The 25158-nt window shown below is 37.5% G+C and overlaps 1 long non-coding RNA gene across 1 annotated transcript in view; it reads left to right on the top strand.

Moving 5' to 3' along the window:
• Positions 1–24582, top strand: part of LOC137851487 (uncharacterized) — a 279957-nt gene extending 255375 nt beyond the window's left edge. The window contains exons 9-10 of the long non-coding RNA XR_011093239.1: positions 16043–16206; positions 24405–24582. This is a non-coding gene — a long non-coding RNA (uncharacterized lncRNA). The remainder of the gene's footprint in view (positions 1–16042; positions 16207–24404) is intronic.
• The last annotated feature ends 576 nt before the right edge of the window (positions 24583–25158 follow it).

The following is a 25158-nucleotide window of genomic DNA, read 5'->3' as shown; positions in this document are numbered from 1 at the left end:
AAAAGTGGGGATGTTGCCAAGAACATGACTCTAATGGCTTAACATACTGCCAGTGACATGTGGGAGTGGCAAAGGCAAGAGGAGAAATCCTTGGAGGAAAGGATAGACACTGCCCTTCCTGATCAGGAGGAAAAGATAACAAATACATATGGTATACATGGGTGCTAATGCAGGAGCAGTAGTTAAAAATAAAATCATAAAGATCAGTATCATTGATCTCAGCTCATAAATACCCCTGGTCAGATTGTAAAACAAAACAAAACAAAACAAAACAAAACAAAACCACTAAAACACTTCATCGGGAAAGAAAGACTGATGACTGTTAAGTATGTTCTTTTCTTAAATAAGAAATCAGCCTGCTTGTTAAGATCACACATACAGAGCTCAAGTATTCTGGCTAAAGCCGTACCAGTAAATTAAATGTGCCCAGTACTGGTCTAACTAGGTCAATGTGTAGACAGTCTTATGCCTGGGAAAATTTCCTGGTACTGGTTCATTTACCCATAGAGAAAAAGGCTCTGGGTCCCTACTTCAATGAAAGTACTAGCCACTGTCTGTTCCACAATCTCCCACATTCTCCAAGTTTGATGCATACTTTGGTATCCCAGATGTATGTCTGCTGGTAAAGATCTAGATGTTTTTAAGCTATTTCTGGTGGACTCCTTAAAAATGTTGTAGGAACTATTGTTTGAAAAACATTCTGTGACCCATCCTCATCCTCTGAGCTACTGTGAAGGCTAAGATATATTTTATAAGTATTATATACTGATGCTTAATCCACGAGTGGCTTAATGGCAAAGTGGCTTAAATTTGTCCAAAGTTAAGGCTGAGAAATTCAGAGAGAATGAGCGGGAGGAAACACACTGGTGGAGGGGAAAATCCTAAACATGTTATTGATGAGAACCATCAAATTAAATTTATTTTAAATAAGATACCTGACAGCAATCACGATCTATTGCCCTGTGTCCACTGGAGTCAGAGACACCACTTGAGACTTCAATGTTGGCATAATATGTTTCCTCATTTCTTCCTTTATCACAGCCATTAAACTCCTTAACAGACTCTAGGAGGGACCAGTACTAGCACTGTTTTAATAGAAAGCTATTTGGTGGCTTCCCTTTGTCCTTTCTTTTTTGCACACACACACATTTGCCATATATAAAATCAACTTGGTTAAACTGATAGAGACAAGGTCATAATTTCTCAGGGAAATGGCAGTATAATGGAAAAAAAATTAAAAATATAATAAAACATGAGTCCTGTGACATTTACCAAGGACAATAGTTTCATAATAAACTACTATGCACTTTGAAGTCTTCAATTAGTCTCCCAAAAGACATCCTGACATTACCAGTGAGGAGGGGAGTGGGAGTGAAAGATAGAGGGCAAACCAAGCAAACTTTGAAAGAGAAGGGGAAAAATATGCCTGTAGTTTCCAAAATGGCTTGAGCTACTAATGCTCTCTGACGAGTTGAAGGATTAAAAGTTCAAAAGGGCAGGTCATGTGAGGGCACTGAGGTCTTGCAATGCTGTGACCTAGGAAATACTGACTGGTCAGAGAGTGAACACATCCACAGCATGTTACCAATTAGTGTTTAATGACCAAATGTAGAATGCATTAGCGCTTCTGAGAATTGAATATGTTTTCAAAGGGTCCAAGATGTTCTTTACAAATATTCCTGTGTGGTTTGATTCACACTGATTTTGGTGAAATCTTCAAGCTTTGTCCAAACTACAAAGTAGATATCTTGCAAATTCCAGTGGATATAAGAATGGAACAAACAGGGTTTAAATTTCTAAAGAGACAAAAAGGTTGTGTTCAAAGACCCAGGTAGGGCCTCCAGAAGTTAAAAAGGAGATTCTTCTGTCATTATTCAGTCGCTAATGTGCTTGATACTTAATTCTAGTCTAAAGACCATAGGGATTCAATGGAATTCTCTCAGTTTATACCAGTTGAGAAACTAATCTGTGCTCTGAAGGCATTACCATTAAAAGGCCTAATCTTGCAAACACTTCCTACCGTATATATTGCTTTTATGTTGCATCACAGTAGCAAATTGTACACATCAATAGATTTGGGGGAATGCAGAGGGGAATACTGAGGGGAGAAAGAAAGGCAAATTCACCAGACTTTGGAGCCCTGTTTGTGCCTTCCCCAAAGCAAAGAAATAGGGCCAGAGTCAGTGTACTTAACTTACCCTAAATCTTTCATTTGTCGCCCCACATGACTCTCACTTTCTTTCTTACATTCCTTTATTCCCTTTCAGCTCTTTACTACTTCTCACACCATTTTTTTCCATGCCTTTCTTTTTCAGCCTTGTGCCACCTTTTCAAAATTTTTGTTTGCTTCCCTCTTGATCGTCTTTCTTCTGAGAAACCAGTATTCTTACTTACTTCCCACATGCATAAAACCATGCATAAAACTGACTCATCTCTAGATACTATATCAAACTAAATTTTGTATGCACTGCATTTTTAAACTTTTTTTCTTTTTTTTTTTTCAACTGGCAGTCAGCCTGGATGCATATTTCTGGTGAGCTATATCATACTGATAGATCAGAAACTCCAGTGTTGACTGGTGAAGGGCAAAAGACAAAGGATAAGGACTCTTACTTCTTAGTCTAACATGTTCCATCTTATTTATGCTATGTGAAAGTGGCATAAAGCAATTCCCAATGTCTTTATCAGCTATGGTGAAGATTGTCTCAGCATGTATCCTACAGAAAATAAATATGAAACTGCCTTAAGTAGGACATCTTTGAAAATCTCAGTAAGGGGGCAGGATAGGGAAGCGATGGGCCCATTTTAGTACTATATTGATGCTTGGTTGGACTGTTTGTAGAAAGGGCAGCAAATTGTAACTGCCTCCAGATGGTCCTAGAACAACAATGGCTTAAAGCCACCATGGCATCTCTCTGTCTTCCTGATAGGTTCAGAAAAAACACCCTGAAATGCTTCACATCTGTGGAAACATACTGACAGACAGTGATGGTGAAGGAGGTACACTCTTCCTCCATTTAAAAATACAACAGGATGTTACCTTAAATCAGATATGCATGATTTCCAGTTGCCAAAAGAATTAACAGGTAAAAGAGTGGAAGGTGAAAACTTGTGTGGGAAGATGACAATATTACAGGATATGTGGGGAGGTACAGCTCTGTGTTTGTATAGCAAAGCACAAGCCATCCAAAGACTAGTTGCATCCCTAGTCTAACCATTTCTGTCAAAAGGCTCATCTCAGAATCTGTACACTTAATGATGTTTAAATATTGCTTGTGTCCTAAAATGATTTGTTGAATAAAACTCATCCCTGTAGGGGCCTGAAGATTTTGTACATATCTATGGTGGGAAGACTGAAAAAATAAAAATAAATAAAAAATAAATAAATAAAAATCTTATGTTTTATTGTTTATGAAGATGAAGGAATGGCAAACAAATCCACTGGATTTATCGGAGATCTTAGCTGACAGAATATAGTCAGACATATAGATTAGTGTTTTCTGACTATAGAAAACAAGATTACTGAAGAGCTTTTTTTTTTCTTCCTGTTTTTGTTTTGTTTGTTTGTTTTCCCCAGTTATGTAATAGATGCTAGCATTTGAACAAGCACTAAAACAATTTCAGAATTAACCAGCCTGAACAAAGTATCACTTTTCTTCTGAATTTATCACTCTCTTGGAAAATGGTACATAATTAATCCACAAGTTCTCTGCTTATCAATAGACTACTCCAACTATGATTCCCTTCTAATCAGATCATTCACCACTGCATGGATATTTCTCAGAAAAACCTCTGAGGTCCATTTATAGTGAAAGAGTGTTACCATTTTGGAACTACGGTTTGGAAGTGTACCTTTAAATGCCTACTTCTAGTGGTCCCAATACCAGCCCCTACAGAACACCACTCATTACTGATCTCCACTTGGACACTGAGCAGTTGACTGCAGCTCTTTGAGCGCGACCATCCAGGCAATTCCTTACCCACTGAGTGGTCCATCCATCAAATCCATGTCCCTCTAGTTTAGAGAAAAGGATACCATCCTGGGAAAAGATAGATATGGATATACTTCACTCCAAAGAAATTCATTTTCTGTATTACAGAGGTGAACATGATGCAGACTCCTGAGGGCCTGAGGTAGACATTAGAGTAAAAAGACTGTCTACAGCTGAGGGCACTATTAATATACTCTTTTCCTCTATTGAAATCTTCATCTTTATGGTTTTGTGTATTGTTAAGGATGAAATGCCAAAACTGTCTGTTGGAGTATGGACCAAAATTAAGCTACACTGGATGTCTTTTGAACTGGATGTCTATTTTCCATCTTCCTTTGCATTGTTTCTAGTCTATGGAGAACTGGCATATGTTGCACACCCCTGGTCTCACAAAAACTTCTATTTATTCTGAAGAGTTCCAAGTATCTGTATTCACAGGCACATCTCTGTGCTCATTCCAAGAGGGGTTTGTCTGGCTGAGCCACCCAGCACCTGTTCAGGGTGGGCTCTTCTGGTCAGTGGATGTGCATCAGAGTTACATTTCAATAGAACGGTAGATTAAGGATCACTGACTCAGCTGACTTGATCATGTGCAGCTGACCCTTTCATTCAGGGGCTGCTCAAAGTAGCAGCTGGTGAGTGACAGAGTCATGTTAATGACTGTGCACTCAGGCAGGAGGTCATTAGGAATATGCATAAAATGGCTTCTCAGATGTCCCTAGTGCATACTTGCCTGAGCTACTGGAGACCAGAGTTTGTGAGACACTGCTCTTGGTTTTCAGTGGCTGTGGGGACTTGCAAATAGAACATCAGACATTTCAAGCATTATAGGATGGCACTTGAGAATCAAGAAAATTTTTGTTAATTATAGTTGCAACTCCAGAGACATGCTAGTTGTCTCTGGAGTTGAGGCAGGATGGACCAAAAGCTTAAGAAATACTGTGGAAAGTAAGAAGCAATGTTTTGACTCTTTGTTACTTACCGTTTCTTGTGAGCTCCTGAGGAAACACCATAGAGTTAATTTAAATTGATGGTCAGGTCTAATCTCAAGAGACATCTTTATTCATCTTGGCTCAGCCTGACTCTGCTACGAACTGAAAGTTACCTTGAGGTTGGTTTTATTTCTTAACAACAATAAAAATAGTAGGAACTTATCAGATCTTCCCAAAGTTTGGGAAGCTAACTTTTCAGCTTGGGGCAATGTGATACAAAGAGAGGGACAGAAAAGGGAGGCCAAGAGCAATATGTTGGTTTGAACACTTAGGCATGTAGCATGAAAGTAGAGACTTCTTAACCTCAAAAGGGGTAGAATCATAGAATCATTTAGGTTGAAAAGACCATTAAGATCATCAAGTCCAACCATCAGCCTAAATTCACCACTACTAAGTTCACACTACTAAGTTCACCGCTAAGTTCACATGTCCCCTAAGCACCACAGCAGGCAGTAGTGACCACACTCTCTTGTTTTCATCAGTTTCTGGTCACAGGATGTATTCTCTCCAGTTTCCGAAGTAACATTCAGAAGTTATTTGTGGATGGCAGTGGTACACTTTTATAGTACCTAATAATTTCAAGACAGTAAATGCCAGAGTTTGCAGAGTTCCTAGTCACCTGTACGAGATTGTACTTGGCAGACTAGCACTTAATAATAGAAGGCTGCATCCTCCTTAAATCTGGTCTTCTCCATCCTGTAGTGAATCTGCTTCTTTCATAGGAATAAAATGCTAGTTATGAAGGATTCTGTGATCTACTGAAGAAAGATGCAATGGGAATTCAAGACTGAAAACCCAAGATGGGATGCTTTAGAAAGAAAACAAAATGTCAGCCATTGGATAAGGATCCAAAGGAAAAAACTCCTTGTATCTCCAGATAAGGATGAAAGCTCAGAATGACCTTGCCTTATTGTAAGGATTTATCTGAGATGGCCAAACTTGGAGTCTATCATGCTAAGTCTCTCCTGAGGGTGATTCACTTCTTCCCTTTGGAGGGTCACACATTAGAGAAAGTTCAGACTTTTCCATTGAATACAGATGAAACCTACAGGGACTGGGCTCCTAACTTAAGTAGCAATTAGATCCAGGCTGGAGTGCTTTTCTAAATGCATTTTGCCACTTTGGGATAATTATGAGAATAAGCAGATGAAAAGTAAGAGCCTGTGACTGGAAGGAGGATAGTCTAGGTGACTTAATAATGTGTTCTGACCATAACTGATATAGATTAAGAATCTTTACACTATTAATGCATCAGTATGTTGTTCAGGTTTATCTGTATAGAAGGAGGACTGCAGACAGCTCCCTCATTACCATTCTTTTGCCATTTTGTGAGTGAGACAGAAACACTACGTTATCTCTAGCTGGTGTGACAGACACAGCTGCAGTTACGTCTTCTTCAACCTCCTCCATTCAGACTATGTCTGCCTCAAACCCTGACACTGCAAGTGGTGATTGCAGGGGAAAGTTCATGTCAGCCCAGGCAGGCAGCCAAACACTGAGCTCATGTTAACACTCTTCCACCCAGGCATAAGAAGAGCATGCTACAAACACACAGATTGATATCAGCATTTGGTGGGAACAGATCCAAGAGGTTTTGTGATGAAAAAAAAAAAAAAAAGAAAAGAAGAAGAAGAACAAATCAAAAAGATCATGCATAACGTTCTGGCTCCAGGTTGCTAAATTGGACAGGATTCAGAGAAGTGCCACTGAAATGATTAAAGGATAATAATAATAATAATAATAATAATAATAATAATAATAATAATAATAATAATAAACTTCACAGAAATATTCAGGAACTGAATTTATTTGTTTTAATAAAAAAAAATGTTGAATGATGACTTGATTATAGTCTTTTAGTACCTATTTGGGAATGAAGCTTCAGTAATTGCTCTTTTGTCAAAAAGCTAAGTATAGTAAGTATAGTGAAGAGTTCTTTGAACAGTTAAATGTAAATTGTAAAATAAGTTTAGACTTTGTATTTCTTCTGCAAGTTTGCACTGCTTTTGTTGATATGAGCCATATGTTTCTCTGCTCCCTTCAATGTGCCTTAATTTGACTAGAGGTGATAATTTGATCAAATATGGATATCTACATTGGAGACTTTTAATCTTATCTGATTGTTTTGCTTCTTATATACTCAGAAGAGAGAATGCACTTTCAAGTGTATGATTCACCTAATGTTCAAGCTAATTTTCAACTTTGTGGAGGTGCGTCTTCAACAAAAAAACACATGTAGTTAAGACAAGCTTAGTGATCTTAGGTGAAGTAGGAATTGAGTTTGAGAATCACATGTAGTGTTACAGAAACAGATGCTTTAACCCAGAGAAGAATTAGTTCAGGAAAGTTTGTAGTGTGTATTACAGAGATGAATAAAACAGATGGACTACTATAAAGTATTATTCATCTATTATAGGTCAGAATGATGAAACCCTGCAGACATATTCCAAAATTCATTAAAGAAAGCTTAATTTCAGGGAGAAGTAAGAGATAGCAGTTTTTAACCATTTCCACGGTGGCCCCACATGTCACTTCTCAACTAGCAGTATAATACTGACTTTGTAGTTGCATGATTCAAGAAATCAACTGCATAAAATTATTTCAGAGAAATTCTTTCAGGCCCCATAAGAGAACTGGACGCTGTCCTACCAAGAACAGTGCAAGCAAACATTTAGAAGAACATTCTGCTCTGTTTTATGTGCAATATTATAAATATATATATTTGAGTTTGATGTATAGGGCTGGACCCATGAGACACTACCCTTGGAGTTTGATCATGTAACTACTTCTGACTGTCTACCAGTGTGGTCTGTAACATCCTAACTTAGACAGAAAAAATTTGGGACACAATGTCTATAGCCTTGCTAAGAGGTAAATGACATTCAACTGCTCCTCTGCCCTTATCTGCAAACCCAGTCATGTTATCATGGAAGGCAATCAAGTTGGTTAGCAATGGAAAATGCACTTGGAAAATCTATCTTGACTGTTCACAGTCACCTCCTTCATGAGGCCAAAAACATGTTTCAAAAGGACTTATTCCATTATCTTTCCAGGGTCCAAAGAGAGGCTGACTGTCCTGTCATTCCCCAGGCTGACCTTTTGTCTCATTTTACAATGGGTGCAACATTATCCTTTCTCCAGTTATAAGGGTTCTCTCTGAGCTCCACAACCTTTTCAAAGATGGTAAGCAAGGCTTTGCAAAGTCATTGGACGTTTCTTTTATCACCATGGATACAACCTGTTTGAGCCCATGAGCTGGTACTGGTCAAGTTCTCAGAAGTAATCCTTGACCTTCTCTCCTCCACTTATTGGTATCTATTTTTCTCCTTGAAGTTTCTCACTAAGCAGAGGCCTGGGAAACCTTGTTTGTGAAGACTGAGCCAAATAAAACACCAAGACATGGGTCATTCATCTACTAAATCACTCATCCCATTCAGCAAGGAGTCCTTCTTAGGCAGCCATCAAAGGAGATAATTAGACACCTTGTTGCACTCAAAATTCCATCTGGTCATCTAAAGTTCAAAGAAACTGAAATATACTGCTTAGGTGGTTTTCTCAAGTCATATCCTTTATGCTGCAGATCCAGCTCTAGCTTCCCTGGAAAGGAGGCTGGGTTAAAAATGACGTCAGGCCCTCTATCAAACACCCAACCCCTCTAGATAAAAGATCATAATGGAAGTCTTCAGTTATCAGTTGAAATCCTCTCTGGTGCTGAAATAAGAAAATAAACTCAGTAAATATCTCACTGGGTACATTCAGGGTATGCTGGTGGGATATGTTACAAGCTGATATCTGCCTGCCCTCTGAAGCAACCAAAAGCTGCATACCAGTGTTGGCAAACTAATGATTCTAAGCTAACAAGCTATACTGAACAGCAGGGTGTATTTACTCTGACATAACATTCAGATAGCAGGGTCACACAACATTTGGATTAGGACTGACTGATATCCTGCCATTTTGGAAAGAGCTCATATCTGTCCTTATGTACAGTGCAGATACACCTGTGCACCCCCTACTAAGCGTAAGGCCCTCCTGTTATCCAGAATTATCTGCCATAGCTACAAACTGCAAACATGACTTTTCCTGAATAATACTGTTCTATTTGTGCCATTTGGTACCTTTATTTACAGGGTTAAAAACTGGAAAGAATCAACCAACAGACTTACAAAACAAAACAAAACAAACAACAACAACTACAAAAAAACAGTCTTTGTGCTTTGTCTCTTAGTGTCTAGCTGTATTCTGGACACTACATGGGTAGGAGAGCTCAGATCACATGAATAAGGAAAAAGGGAGAGCTTTGCAGATTCAGAATGTTTGATTCAATATCCTGCCCTGATTCCTGCATGGGAGCAAGGAAATGCCATGCATTCCATTTTAGAATTGTTATCATACACAGAGATGTGGTAGTTTACTTCTGAAGTGACAAAAAAAATATATGAGAGGAATTTTTTGAAGTCAGGACTCCTGCTGTGGGAAAAACAGAAATAATGAGGGGGGAAATAATATATTCTGCTTACCCCTTAAATCTGTGTACTTACAGCTTTCACATTAGTGTCTGTAAGAAACAAAGGAGAAACAAGAACCTTTGTCTTCATTTATTTCTGCTAAAGAAGTTCAGAACCTTTCAGAACTGGACACAAAGCCTTGTATCTTTTCAAAGTGCTCAACAGATTTTAATTGGTTGGTCTATGAGTGGCGTATTTTAAACGCCACTCAGTACTTGAAGAAAGAGTCTCTATGGCTAACTCTCCCAAATACAAAAAGAAATGTATACTATTTCATGTAAGTAAAGGAAAGAAACTTTTCTAGAAGCCATTTGAACCTTCTTCCTCTCTCCTTCCTGTAGGCACATAAAAGAGTGTATTCTACTTCCACTTCTTTGACCCCTAAGAAGACTTAACTAGACTCTAAATAGACTGTTTTCTTCAGACATAAAAAAGCAATAATACTGTGATGTGACATCATTAAATCACTTCCAAAAAGGTTCAGCTCTGGCTCAAAGGTGACGTTGGAATCACTTCAGAACTTTGGCAATTCTAATTTTTTCATCATACAGGAGAAGGTGCTAGTCCTCAAGGACAGTTACCTCTAGACCAAGCCACAAATCTCTGCCATTTTGGATGTTTGCCTAGTTAAAAGTGTGGTATGAATTTGTTCCAAATACACACATCAACTTCAGGCAGAAACCAAACACGGAGAATTGCCAGAAAGACTAATGCATGAGGAAGTTATTAACATGTGAGAACAGGAAGTTATAAATGAAGGCTATATTACAATCTTTATTTTGGAGGGTGTTACCAGGCTCCTCCTAACCTGATAAATATTTGTGCAGCTATCTGGGAACCTGATCCTTCTTCCATGGGGTTCAAGACAGTGCTTACTATTGCCTTTATTGGTACAAGAATCAGGCTATCAAGTATCTTAAATAAGCCTTGCAGTTTTTCCTTTCTCAAGGAAATTAATTTTAAAAAGCATGTACAGTTGCATTTACAGAGACTGTCTTTCTGAATTCTTCATGGCAAGAAACACTGTGGTTTTCTAAGGAAACAGAACTTGTTGTCATTTGGAAAGAGGTTTTGAAAAGTACACATTCAAACCTGAAATGAACTGATGCTAAAATTTTCATTTTTCTACTTTATATCCATCCATTTTTTTCCCCACAACAAGGCATGATGTGGGAGCACATGTTCAAGTCCTACCTATTAATAGACACAGAAACCCTCAAGAAGATATGTCACACAGTCCAAAATGCAATTCTCTAGCCAATGTATTTTAAAATTAGAGGGGGAAAAAAAGAGATAAATGGAGATAAAGATCATTTCCCACTTATGAAGACCTCATGTGGATCTGGCCAAGGGCATACAGCCCAGAAATTCCAAGAGACTGCTGCTGTAAAACAAAATGACTCTTTTAAAAGCATTTACTTGAAATACCAAATCTAAATGTTCTTAAGATGAAAGAGCCTCTTTAGTTAATTTTAGACAAGTCTCTCCTATTTTGGTTGTGGACTGGAAGCAAGGAAAAGTAAAATGTTTACTTGGAGAACAACAGTGCTGGGCACTGAGATGAAACACAGCTATCTCATAATTCTCTTACCATATAAGATATGGTTCCTTCTAGAAGTTTTTATATCAGCCTGAGCTACTGCAAAATGCCCACATAGCTCTTTACCAAGTAATAGACCATTATGATTGGCTGTACTTTTATATCATTGTGGTATTACTGTTTTATTCAGCCAACACTGAGAAGAGACAAAGGCAAGTTATTACGAATGTACAATGAAGAAAGCAAAATGAGACTGGGCCTGAGATGTGGGTGAGGTCTTCAGCTTTCAAGATAATGAAAGTGAGGTCAAAAGCATTAAGCCTGATAAACTGAAGTTGTGGCTCAGAGGATGTGTGAAATGAATAAGGTAGTGTGAACATGTGTGAAAGAGGCTTGGCTCTGGAAACTGCCTGCAGATGACTGTGAAATACCAATTTTGGAATGAATCAGAAAGGCAGAGGTTCATATTGCAGACCAGGTACAAGGTCTCAGACTGTCAGAATGGTAGATGAATAAGAAAAACTGAAAAGGAAATGATTCATTCTAATGATGACCAAATTCTGGCCATAACAGTTCACAGTTATGTATTTTGGCCTGTTTTCTTTCTGTGAGACATGTAAAATAATACATTTTCTAAAACAGACCTATGGTAATGACTCAGTAGATGTTACTTGTAAAAGGCGCTGATTATGAACAGTAAAAATGTAAGTTGTGTTGGAGCCACAAGAAGTTGGAGCTACAGAAGTATGTGTGTTGGATCTCTCACAATAGAAAAACGTAGCAAGAATTTTAAAGAAGAAATGCAAATTCAAAGTGCTGGTACTGCAGTAGCCAATCAACTCTGCCAAAAAACATGTTATTTTTAGCTAGCTGGAAAAAAAAAAAATATATATATATATATATATTTATGTTCTGTTTTACTTGTTTTTCTTTGTGTTTGTTTACTAGATTTTGTTTCAACTAAGGATTATTTTTTCATATTTTCTAGTTTTCAAAACTTTTTCCATACTTCAACCACTAAAAAACACAAAATTAAAAATCAGTAAAAAGATATTTGATTAAACAAGCTAAAAATATAAAGAAGAAAGAAAAGTCTTGATTCACATTAAAAAATGTTATTTTGTTTCCCAATTTCCTCAAAACAAAAACAGAACCAAAACTCAACCACAAATATATTTTTTTTCCATGTAAACACCTCTATAATTTTTATTTTCATTTTAGCTTAAAGGGACACTTGAAAGTAAATATAGACCCAGAACTTTGGAATATTAAATATACAAAATGTGTCCATTTAAAATGAAGCAGAAGTATTCAATTAAGGAAACAGCACCTGATTCCAAAAGAGATCAATGTCCTTTAATTGTCAATGCACTTTGTTGTAATTTCAAATTATATCTCCATGGACCCAGTCAGACAAATCTATGATCACTTATCAAAGTAAGCAAAATTTCCTAGCAGCTGGAGGATGAAAGAATAAGGCTTTAGTCATTGTCTTTTAGTCTGCTGGCTGCATCAATGTAGTTCTTCAAAAGCAAATAGACTTATCTGTCCATGACTACAGAGCACTTTGAGATCCTTTGAGATCACAGACGCTGTTTCAAAGAACACCAAGAAAGTCAAAATTACCGAACAGTACTCTGTTACCTGTGAAGAGGATTTTAAAATGAACTAGGGACAGATACTTCATCACCTGTGTGAATTCACAGAAAAGCTTTTTTCAATATTCCCAGAAATGGCCACTTGTGAGTCCTGAAGAAAACAGCATCTGACCTTAGTCAAGGGTCTTAGTACATCTTAGTGGAGGGACTACCTCTTCTGTTTTATGGCGCAGATCACAGCATTAAGCATCCAACCCTGTCCAACACAAAGAAGCTGTATTTTCCTATTAATGTCTCATATCTGGTGTAATGGGAGATAGGCAAGGGGTTTGGATGCAGATGGTCCTTAAGGGTCCCTTCCAATCCAAACCATGTTATGATTCTATGATAGAGGTTACTTTGAATGCTGCACAAAAATTCTGCACCCAGTACTGAAAGAAGACATAAAGGAATTCCTAAGGCAATAAAAATACTCTTCACTACTTACAGAGTGAGGGAAAATGCCATCAAGTTGCATCCTCTGGAGAGTAACAGAAATCCTCTGGGGAAAAGCAAGGAGGCGAGAGCAGGGCTTTAAACTGGAGATCTAGCAGAAATTGGGCTACATGAGCAGGTTAAATCTGGAGATCTCCCAGTTATCTTCCTAAAATTTCACACTCCAGAAGATCTTTACTTACTACAGGGATGTAAAGCATTGAGGATTATGTCTCTTAAAAAGATCACATGCTAAAGTGTTTACAGGTCTTTCTGCTATCTTTTCCATATTACTGTCCTCATTGAAAGATCTTAAAAGTGAATGAGTAAACATGAAATAATATAAGATTTTATTTTTTTTTTAACCCATTAGAACTTATGAGAAAGTAATAAAGTGTCTTTGCTACTGTTTAATATCTTTATCAATGACATAGGCAGTGGGATTGTGTGCACCTTCAGCAAGTTTGCTGATGACACTAAACTGAGTGGTATAGTTGATGCAACAGAAGGAAGGGATGCCATCCAAAGGGATCTGGACAAGCTTGAGAAGTGGACCCATGTGAACCTAACAAGATTCAAGAAGTCGGGGTGCAAGGTGCTGCACCTGAGTTGGGGTAATCCCAGACATGACTACAGACTGTGAGAAGAACTCACTGAGGGCAGCCCAGCAGAGAAAGACTTGGGGGTTCTGGTGGACAAAGAGCTTGACATGGGTCAGCAGCGTGTGCTTGCAGCCCAGAAGGCCAGCTTCATCCTGGGCTGTATCAAAAGAGACTCCAGATGGTTGAGGGAGGTTATTGTCCCCCTCTGCTCTGCCCTTGTGAGGCACCATTTGGAGTACTGTGTCCAGGTCTAGGGCCCCCAGCACAAGATGGATGTGGGGCTGTTAGAGTGGGTCCACATGAGAGGGCTGGAGCACCTTTCCTATGGAGACAGGCTGAGAGAGCTGGGGATGTTCAGCCTACAGAAGAGAAGACTCTGGGGGGACCTCATTGCAGCTATTCAGTACTTAAAAGGGGCTCATAAAAAAGATGGAGAACAATTTTTTGCTTGGGCAGCCAATGATAGAAAAAGAGGGAATGGTTTTAAAATAAAAGAAGGAAGATTTAGATTAGACGTTAGGAGGAAATTCTTCACTCAGGGGGTGGTGAGGCACTGGCACAGGCTGCCCAGAGAAGTTGTGTATGCCGCATCCCTGTAGGTGTAGCCCCCAGCTGGATGGGGCCTTGGCCAACCTGATCTAGTGGGTGGCATCCTTGCCCATGGCAGGGGGAGTGGAAGTGTATTACCTTTAAGGTCCCTTCTAACTCAAGCCATTCTATGACTCTATGATCTTGGTCTGTAGATGAGACAAAAGAATGTGAATAAGCTTGCTAACATTAGAGCATGTTTATAGTAGCACATTCATTTGGTGACAAGCTCACATATCTCAGTATTCTGACTTCCTTAGCTATCACACTCTGTGCTGATTATGAAAGTCAGCAGATGTTTCACCATTGGCAAGTCCTGTTCCTCTAAGCTTCAGGCCTGCAATTTATTTGCTAAGCTAGCATTTCCTTTTTGCAAGCTGTTCCTGATTCCGTATGTAGTTCGTTTGTTTGTTTGGTGAAGGTTTTGTCTACTTGTTCATCAATATAAGGATTTTTCCTACAAGAAATAATTCCTGACTGTAAAAACACAGTGTTTTTTTCCCCTAATTGGTTAGCTGTCATGAGTTGATGCATAGAAGCAGCCCTCTGCTATGGCAGTCCTTCTTATGGCCATATGTGATAAAATGGACTTCCCTGTATGTTGTATATGTCAATAACCTCTATATATGGAGAACTAGCAGGAAATGGTGAGTGAATGTGTGAATGGGTCTAGAGATGAGTGGAGTCTAGAGAAAAAACCCCGATGACCGTGACTAACTTCTCCATAAAATTATCTGAATTATAACTGAAACAGCTTGAGGCTTGAATTTCAGTTAGATTAAATAAAATGTAGCTTGGAATATGATCTCTAATTTCAAACCAACTTTCACTCCTCTCTCCTAAAGAAGTAGGATTTCTTTATCTTTCATCTAGTTCTCAAAACTTTTAGCCTTTAAGAAGTTTAATCTCTTAAACTATCATGTCTCATATAGTTCACGGTTCCCTGTTTTCTTGGCATTTGAAAACCTATTTTCTTTTTGAGACACTAGTTTCTAGTGTAGCCTAAAGAGAAGGTCAGTTTTCAACTTCCTCCAGGATTACTGATTCTTCAGAAATTGTTTCTAGACAGACTGATGGCAAGGCATTTCAGATGAAGTTTTGCAAAAGCTGTAAGACTCTTATCAGCTCAACCCTCCCCTCTCCCTTCATGAAATCACGTATGAGATAATCTAAAAGATGTTCTTTCTCAGTGAGATACTGACTGTTCTCACCTCCAGATGATCAGATTGTGGTTGAGAATATGCGAGCTCTCATCGTAATTTGAAATATCTACCTCTTCCCGGAGAAGACTTCCTGCACTGTGAGATGAATCAAGAAGTAACACCAGCACATATATTAAACATATTATTTCCTTCCACGATGGGAGAACATACGTATACATCAAGCTTGGGCAAGAATGTGTGACACCAATTGAAGAAATTAGCTTGGAATTTGGTTCACTCCCTCCTGGACCTTATTTCCCATGAATACCTAACCAATGAAGTTTTGCTAATAAAAAAAAATAATAATAATAAAAATAATAAAAGAAAGAGAGTCACATAAAACAATCACTTATATTTTGAATAACAGCAATAGATTCTTCATGTACTTGAATATTTTTCTGAAATACAACTATGTAGTTCATAAAACTGAGGTGGTAATGAGGAAAAAATGCTTCTGAAAGCTCTTAAAAAGCTGATCAAAGTCTCAGTCTTAGTGTTTGAGAATGTGAGCTATGTTGCTGTTTGAAATCTCTACCTGTTCCCCAGGGAGACTTTCTGTGCTGTGAATGAAGATCAGCAACTGCAAGACCAACTTCTATGAAGTTAGCAAAGTTTTCAGACACAAGGATATGAAGGAAATCTTCAGAAAAGAGGACACATGCAAGAACTCCATGGCAACTCCTGTGACTTCTGTAACATCTTCCCCACAGGTGTAATCCATTAAAAGAGCTATTTATAGAATGTTTATTATGTGATAAATTGTTATTACATAGCTTCTCAGTATAGTGTGGAATTTGCACACTGACTTGATTTGTGTCACTTTGCAGAGAAAACAGTATGACTTTCAAAAAAAAAATGAAGCCTCAGAAAATGACTGTCCTTTCAGGCCTGCATCACTCCCAGAACACTCAGTGAGGAGAAAGACAAGGGATAATGCTACAAATGGGTGTTTTTGTTCCTTCCCTGATTTTTGGACAGAATCCAGGACCCTGAAATTTCCACAACAAAGATGAAGTGATGGTCAAATCCAATAACATTAAATTTTGACTTTATCTCATTTTGACTATACTTGTCAGAAGTTTTGGAGTTCATATACACAGTATTGACTTATATATATATCTTATTTTATTTTTTTTTCATAGTGGCAAGCACTGAAGAATAAATAATCTTATAGGTATACTTTTGAACAAGCTTTCTGGGAGACAGGGCCATAAATGTGGGCTTTCTCACATTTTCAGCTATCATCCCATCATTCCTTAGATTCTTGTGCAAACCACTGTGGTGCTGATAACAATGTCCAAATTTTGAAATACAAGAAATCTAGTATAAAAGCAGGTAAGCCTACCTAGACATACCTATCAAATTGGATGGAGCTGCACTCCAGATAAAGTCTGTAAAAACCCAGAAAACTCCCTCTTTCACAAGTAGTTACTACTTGTTTCTTTCACACAGAATCACAGAATCATCTAGGTTGGAAGAGACCTCCAAGATCATCTAGTCCAAACTCTGACTTAACACTAATAAGTCCTCCACTAAACCATATCACTAACCCCTACATCTAAACGTCTTTTAAAGACTTCCAGGGATGGTGACTCCACCACTTCCCTGGGTAGCCCATTCCAATGCCTAACACTTTTGGTAAATAAATTCTTCCTAATATCCAACCTAAACCTCCCCTGGTGCAACTTTAGCCCATTCCCCCTTGTCCTGTTACCAGGCACGTGGGAGAATAGACCAACCCCCACAACCCTACAGCCTCCTTTAAGGTATCTGTAGAGAGCGATAAGGTCGCCCCTGAGCATCCTCTTCTCCAGGCTGAACAATCCCAGTTCCCTCAGCTGTTCCTCGAAAGACTTTTTCTCCAGACCCCTCACCAGCTTCATTGCCATGCTCTGGACTCTCTTGAGCACCTTGATGTCCGTCTTGTAGCGAGGGGCCCAAAACTGAACACAGTACTTGAGGTGCAGCCTCACCAGAGCCGAGTACAGGGGGTCAATCACTTCCCTAGTCCTGCTGGCCACACAGTTTCTTCTGCTTCTGTTGGGATTCTGTTGGTCTTCTTGGCCACCTGAGCACACTGCTGGCTCATATTCAGCTGACTATTAACCAATACTTTCCATCTCATCAGATGCTTGTTACAAACTGATTGAAAAGTCCACATGAACATTTGACCTCTTTGAAAAAAAGTCCTCTCAGTGGTGGAAGGCACTGATTTAGAAGTTTCCTGTTCATCTATTAGTGTATCACAAACTCATTTTTCCTACTGATTTTTAAAAGCTTAGGTAGGATCTGTATCATTAGTGCCATAGTCATAATACAGGTTATACTCTGTTACGTAATCAACTATAGCTGTAAGTACCTATCTTTGTCTTGGCCTAGATCACAAAAAAGGATTATTCAGCATAATTACAAAACAAAATCCAGCAATTTTAGGTTCTCACTCATGGCATTAAATCTGTAACACTTTCTCCCCAGTCAAAAGTTAGCCTGTCATCTACAGTTCAGTATGTTCTGTTTGCCTAAAATAAATTATATATAGAATATATACACATATAGTATTTCTACAAATATATATACATATATATATAAATGTATATATCTATACATTTATGGAGCAACTAAGACAAAATTTAAAGGACCTATGAGGAATATACTCTTTATTTATAACCAGCTCAGTTCCTGTTCTCTTATTTTTGAATGGTCATAGCTGACACCTTGATAAGAATCAAAGGTATTCTAAAACAGAGTAGATTTCCTATCAGCATTATGCACTGAGCTATCATACCTGTCTAAGTCATGTTAGTGCTTCAAACAGAAGAGAATTTGATAAAGCACTTCTTGTGCTCATGAACAGAAATGTTTGAACAACAGCCAAAGCAATATAATAAGAACATATTTTAAATAACATGGCTCATGTGTAAGCCTTATTCCACAGAACCGTGCAAAATAATTTCTGAATTTCTAAGATGTCAATTGAAGATCTGCAAGGAGCCATTTGTGTAAGACAAGGAGTGAGAGAAGACAACAAAGATGACACCAAGAGTTTATAGCAAAGAAAGACATCTCCTCAGTTTCCCTCTAGAATGCTTGTTTTAAGATATTTGCATTTTTTTAGAAAATTAATGTGCTGATATCACAGGAGAGTGGAAAACTCATGCCTTGCTTTTTGAGGAAATTAATTATGATAGCCAAAGCATTTCTGGATCATGGAACTAATGTCATAAGAACAAATACATGCACAAAAGGAGGTGCATCCCCAGGCCTGAACTCAATCCAGCATTTTCCAGAACTTAGTCCTTTAGAGTAAAGGAAACTGAAGAAGCTAATATAAATTAAACTAACATAAATAAGAAAGACAGAGGAGAATAAAACATAAACATGATTTAAAAACTAGCACTGGACAAAAGTGAGTAAGTTTTTTGTAGTAATGAACTATGTCTGCCCCTGATTTGACTGGTATTTACCAGTTCTGAAAATGTATTAAGAAATATAGAGGGATATGTCTGAAGGAAAGACATAGATGTTTAATTCTAAATGGTTTTCTTTTTTTTACTGGAAAGTAGGCCTTACAGTTTCTTCTTAATGACTCATACAAAAATCTCAGAGGAGGTCAGTGTTGAAGAGTAGGAAACTGATACAAAAGGAAAAAAAATACTGGTTTTAGCAGTTATCACCTCTTGATTAATAAGTGAAATATTCAACATGTGAAAAACAATGTGGCGAGAAAAATATACTGATCCTAGCATGTGAGAAGAGTCACTGGGATTAAATATCCAGTAGGCACAAAAAGCCAATGTTATTTTCTTCTATGAATAAAATGGAATATAAAAGTAAACACAATTCTCCCTGTACTCACCTAGTACTTCAGTGTTCTAAGGATAGGAGTACAAATCCTTCTTGTGCTGCTCTGTATTTCAAATGATGCAATTGACCCTAATTTAGAAGCAAAAAGGCAGGTTGAACCTTTTACCTAATTTTGGTATCACCATTCCTTAAAAGGTATTGAATTATCATATTCTGTTTCCCTTAATGTTTAGTACTTTATTATTATTTTAAATTTTAAATTTATATTTAAATTTACTCTTGTATTATCAAGTAAGGGTCAAATCAAGAACACCATAGTTTGTCTTCCAGAGTTAACAATTACTTGAGGTGTCAAGAAACTGTTTCTACAAGCTTTATTTTGATAGAATAGTTTAGCACACAAGTTCCCACAAAGGTATTTGATTAGATACAATTACTTCTGTGATGTGCTTCAGCCTCAGACACCTAATAACTTTGCAGCTGTGGAGCTTGATAGTAACCCATTTACTGCTTGACTATTACTTGTGATTCCTATCCAGATTTATTCAGTTCTATGTTCCTTACTATATTCTGTAAGAAAATATATTCCAGAACTTTTTGCAAACCTGTGAAAACCTTTTGTAAACCTAATTTGACATTTCTACATATTACATACCCAATACAAGAATTCAGCCATATTTCATCACCACTGATTGTCAATATATTTTTCTTTTGTATAAATACTAGCTGAGTGGATATTCTGGATTATTCTGGATATTCCTAAATAAAATTGACACTTTTTTTTTTTTATTATTATTTTTTTTTTTTGAGAGAGAGTGAGAGAGACTTCTGGACTTCTGTAGAGCAAAAATCTGCATTCCATAAAAGCAAACTTTTGGAATTTTACTCATTTTACTCAGAGTAATATTCGTAATATTCTTTGACTTTACACATGTTTTTATTTAATGCTTGTATCAACATCTTCCTGCACTTTGGGATAAGAGGTACATGGAACTATTGGAGAGAGTCCAGAGGATGATTAGAGGACTGGAGCACCTGGTGTACTAGGACAGACAGAGAGTTGGGCCTGTTTATCCTGGAAAAGGAAATACTAAGGGGAGATCTCATGAATATCTGAAGGGAGGGTGTCAAGAGGATGGAACCAGATTCCTTTTGGTTGTGCCCAGGGACAGACAAGAGTCAATGGTTAAAAACTGAAGCACAGGAAGTTCTGGCTGAATGTGAGGGCACTCTTTACTGTGAGGGTGACAGAGCACTGGAAAAGGTTGCCCAGTAAGGTTGTGGAGTCTCCTTCTCTGGAGATATTCAAAACCCACCTGGATGCCATCCTGCATAATGTTCTCTAGGTGATCCTGCTTGGCAGGGGGGTTGGATTAGATGATCATCAGAGGTCCCTTCCAACCTCAACCATTCTGTGATTTTTTAATTTTGTGATTCTCCATCTTTTACTTCCTTTTCACCCTCCTATTCTTCATAGAAAGTAAACTAGTAAGTTGCTAAGCAAAACATAGGATTTGGGCTTGTGCCTTTGTAAATGATGAATAACATCTTTATTTTTCACAGCAGTTACCAGAGCATTCCATTAAGAAGGTAAATAATGAATGCTAATTGCTCTGAATGAAATGAGCAATACGGCTCTTGATGTGTGTCATTAAGGAAGAGACAAAAAGACGTCTGCTATATACACTGATGCCTTAGAAAAAATAAATAAAAAGATACAAAAAAAATATATGAATATAGATACATAAATATTGAAGAAACTGCTAGTTTTACCAATGATCTGTAATTAAGCAAGGACTAGAACCTTTTGTTTGCATGAGTTGGTAGGCTTCTTTAGGACAAGACAAACTTTCCAGTATTCATTTCATTAGATATTGAAAGTGTTCTTCAGACAGTTACATTAATTTATAGAAATTGTGAGGGGAAGAAAAAAAAAAGTTTCAAAACCCATGAATTCTAACATTTGGTTTTCATTTATCTATATCTCTGCAGCCCACTGAGTGTCAAGAAGTGTAAGATAATCGTCAATTAAAAACTTTACTTATTCCACACCCTGAGAAAGGAATGTTTTGTATATTCCGAATAGTAGTGTTTAAGGCCCAGTTCAAATGAAAGAATTGAATTACTATGGTGCAAAAGCTTTAGGTTAAGACTATTGCACTACTTGCCTGCCTGTGATTCTCTGCTTGGCTTGTGTGAAGTTGTGGAATCAGATCTCACACCCAGTGCTTTCTTCAACATAACTACAGAGCTGTCACCTAACTCCAGCCATGTGTCCCTGGAGAAAATGCTCTGGATGACGCTCCCTCTATTCCCTTGTTCACTATACCATCATACACAAGCTTGACAGAGCACATTCCCAGGCCCAATCATATATTATTAATCTCATATTCAAATGTCTCTCTTATTAAAATTCCATGTATATATAAATCATTTCAATATGTTTCCAATGCAGTCATTGTTTTGTGAGGCATTTTATGTTCTTGGAAAATATTACATTTTCAATGCTTCAGCCTGAGTGTTATGACTACTCACACCTGTCTCTTTTGTTTACACTTAACACGTCTGTCCAGATTATCTACCAGACAGTTTATAACATATTCTCTGGTCACTTGGGAAGGTCACCAACATGAAAAGCCCTCCAGAGTTAGAAAAACATCATTTTCTCCCCATCTCCAAATAACAAGTTTCTGAAGACAGATTAAGAAAAAAAAAAAATGCATAGAACTTCTTAATGGTTCAGTTCAAGCAGTTGCCACAGCTATTATCCAGGCATTCCACACACTATTTTCAAAACCCTTGATTGTATCTCTCATACAGAGTGTGTGACAGCATACCTACCAATGAAAAGTTTCACAGTATTTTATTAGATTTTTATTAGTTATACATACTATCACTGAAACTGTGTGTGCAGCAGCAGATTGGTGCTACGTTGAAGGGCTAGAGTTGTCAGTGACCCACTGTTTTTAAGACAAACTGCTCCTCAAAAGACCTGCCATTTGATGCTTAGATGAGGCTGTGAAGCCCAGACTGAAAGGCTGTTTTGTCAGGAGGAATCACTTGTGTTGGTATTTTGTTGTTTTTGACATGCAGCTTAATTAGGCCTTTAAATCCTTAACTGCAAACTCCTCTTAAATTAGAGAGGAAAAAAGAATAGCTGAGACTTTATGCCACCTGGAAGAAATTAAAATAAATGTCCTGCATCACTAATCTTATTTCAAGTCACAATAGTAAATGTTCTCCGTATTCAACAACTTTGTTAGCCTGCAGCTAAGTAGAGTCTTAAGGAAAATGAATGTATTCCATACTTTGATAGTAGAAAATTAGCAAGTAATAGTAAAATCACCAATGGCTGTGATGTATCTCAACTGCTGCTATCAAAATTTAGCCATTTCTGCATCTGCTCTGTTGGAAAGAATATACAGCCTGGGGATTTTGCTTCTGGTTGTCAATGCATCAAGGAAGTTTAAAAATTACCATAGATAGTCCATGTGTTTAGAGATCAGATTTAAAATGGTGGACTGCAAAATGGATGAATGGAATTAATCCTGTTAGTACATCAATGCGCTCAGGGCCTTAGGGACACTGCTCCAGCATTTTCCCTGAATCTGAGGAAAACAAAGCAGTCCTACTAGTCTTAATTTCCTGTTGCCCCTGCCCCCCAGTAATCCATCCAGTGCAGGGTCCTGTCTCTTACACTCACCATTTAAGATAACACATCAATACAAGAAGTCTCAGGGGGATAGGTTCCAAGTAAGACATGGGTACCCAGTGTTTGTGCGAACCTAACCACCTTCCCAATTTGTTCTGTGTACCTTTACATCTTCACAAAGATTAGCTACCAGCAATGTCCCTTATTTTTTCCTTTTTTTTTTTTTTTCTTTTTTTTACTGAAGAAATCAATAGAAACATATATTTACAGATACATATGTGAACACTGAACACACATAGTTTGATTAAGCTGGTTTATGTTTTCAAAGGCCTAACAGGTATGTACAGTTACAGCTGTATGGTTGGTTAAGGTGGTATGAAGTACTTGAAAACACTGAGAGACATCACCTGATCATCAAAATATAAATGTCCTATCAGTCCAGGAGCTCAACTACGTTATAACTTGGGTGCCAGCAACCCATTAATACTTCTGCCTCCCACCCCATGCCCATTTTATATAACAATTCATGACCATCACCATTTCCTTACATTTTAATGACTTCAGAGAAAACCTTTCATCTCATTGTTAACTCCATTCTTCAGCTATTGCCTTTTGCAGATAAAACACAGTTTGCTAGAGCAGCACTGCTCATGTCCCTGCCATGCTTTGAGGGGTGGATTCCCTCAGACATAATTGTAGCTGTCTACTTTCTCCCTGTGGACAAATCAGTCCCAAAACAGCTGAAGTACAAAGATGCACAGTTGGGCATCCAATTGTTCTCTGAAGTCATTAGCAAGACAAAACACTCAGTGGAATTTAAGCTTTCAGAATCTCCTCTGTAAGGAGGATTTCTAAGAAAAAAATTCACATTTCCAACTGGGAGAGGAATTTCTTCTGTTAAATAGAAGATAAGGAAAGATTAGTTAAGTGACAACAAATTTGGAGCTAATGTTCTTCAAGCTAATGTTCTTCCCTCAGTGACTTCTCCTTCAGAAGACTGAATCAGATTATACGAAAACCAAATTCCTTTTCCAAAATTGGCAGTTCATATTAGTTAATGTCCTTTTTATTGGGGAGGGTTTATTATTATTATTATTATTATTATTATTATTATTATTAATTATTATCATCATCATCATCATCATCATCATCATCATTATTATACGGAAGTTACTTATTGTCCACACTTCAAATTAGCAGTACCATTACCAGCACTACTAATATTTTTAAGTCAATGTTGCATACCCAGAACAGAGTAATCAAGTTCTTTCATTTGGTATATCATAGAAGAAATTGAAGGCTCTATGTAGCTTGACCAATCTCTTTCTTTTTCTTTTTCTTTTTCTTTTTCTTTTTCTTTTTCTTTTTCTTTTTCTTTTTCTTTTTCTTTTTCTTTTTCTTTCTCTCTCTCTCTCTCTCTCTCTTTCTCTTCACTGTTTTTCTGTTTCACAGGGAAACCTAGACCCATGGAAAGTCACTGTCACACAGCTGGAAGCAATATCCACTGATTGAATAAACTCTGCTGAAGAAAGGGAAGTTTCGTATCCTATTTGTATACCAAACAAGTAGTCAGTTAAAGTAGAAACTTGTCATCTGGGTTATAAATAAATCAGGCTATTCAAAATTGAAATTTGTCTTTGGATCTGATTTGGCTTTAATGCATAATTCCATAACTGAATGACTATTATCAATAGAAAACCATCTATACACATGAATCCGATTAGTTATCAACATTCATGAATCATTTCATCACTAAGTAGTACTCACAGAAATAACTCCAAAACCAACATATTTTTAAATCTGTTAAAGGAAAATGTTGACATAAATATAAAGAAGAAGAAAAACACACAAAATTGCTTTTCCCTTGGGTTGGGGAGCAGAAGGGAGGGGGTTAAACCACAAAAATTCCATGCCTAGCACTTCAAACAATAAAAAGAAACACCCAAATGCTTGATGAAATTATGTCATGAAAAGGACAAAAGTGCAAACACAAATTGGCAACACAAATTACACTGTAGTTGATGGTGAAGCCATTGTTTTGCCCAGTGAAATTTCTTCTCAAATGAGTTACAACGGAACTCATGCCCATGTGTTGAGCATGCCTTAAAATGTGAGCTGTATAAAAGATCTTAACTGAGAATCACACGTTATTTGGGATAAATAAACTAAAACCAAACAAAAAAGTAAAAGCAAGCAAACAACATCA

This window comes from Anas acuta, chromosome 2, assembly GCF_963932015.1.
Source record: "Anas acuta chromosome 2, bAnaAcu1.1, whole genome shotgun sequence".
In the NCBI taxonomy this organism is placed as follows: domain Eukaryota; kingdom Metazoa; phylum Chordata; class Aves; order Anseriformes; family Anatidae; genus Anas; species Anas acuta.
This window is presented reverse-complemented; position numbering and strand designations above follow the sequence as displayed.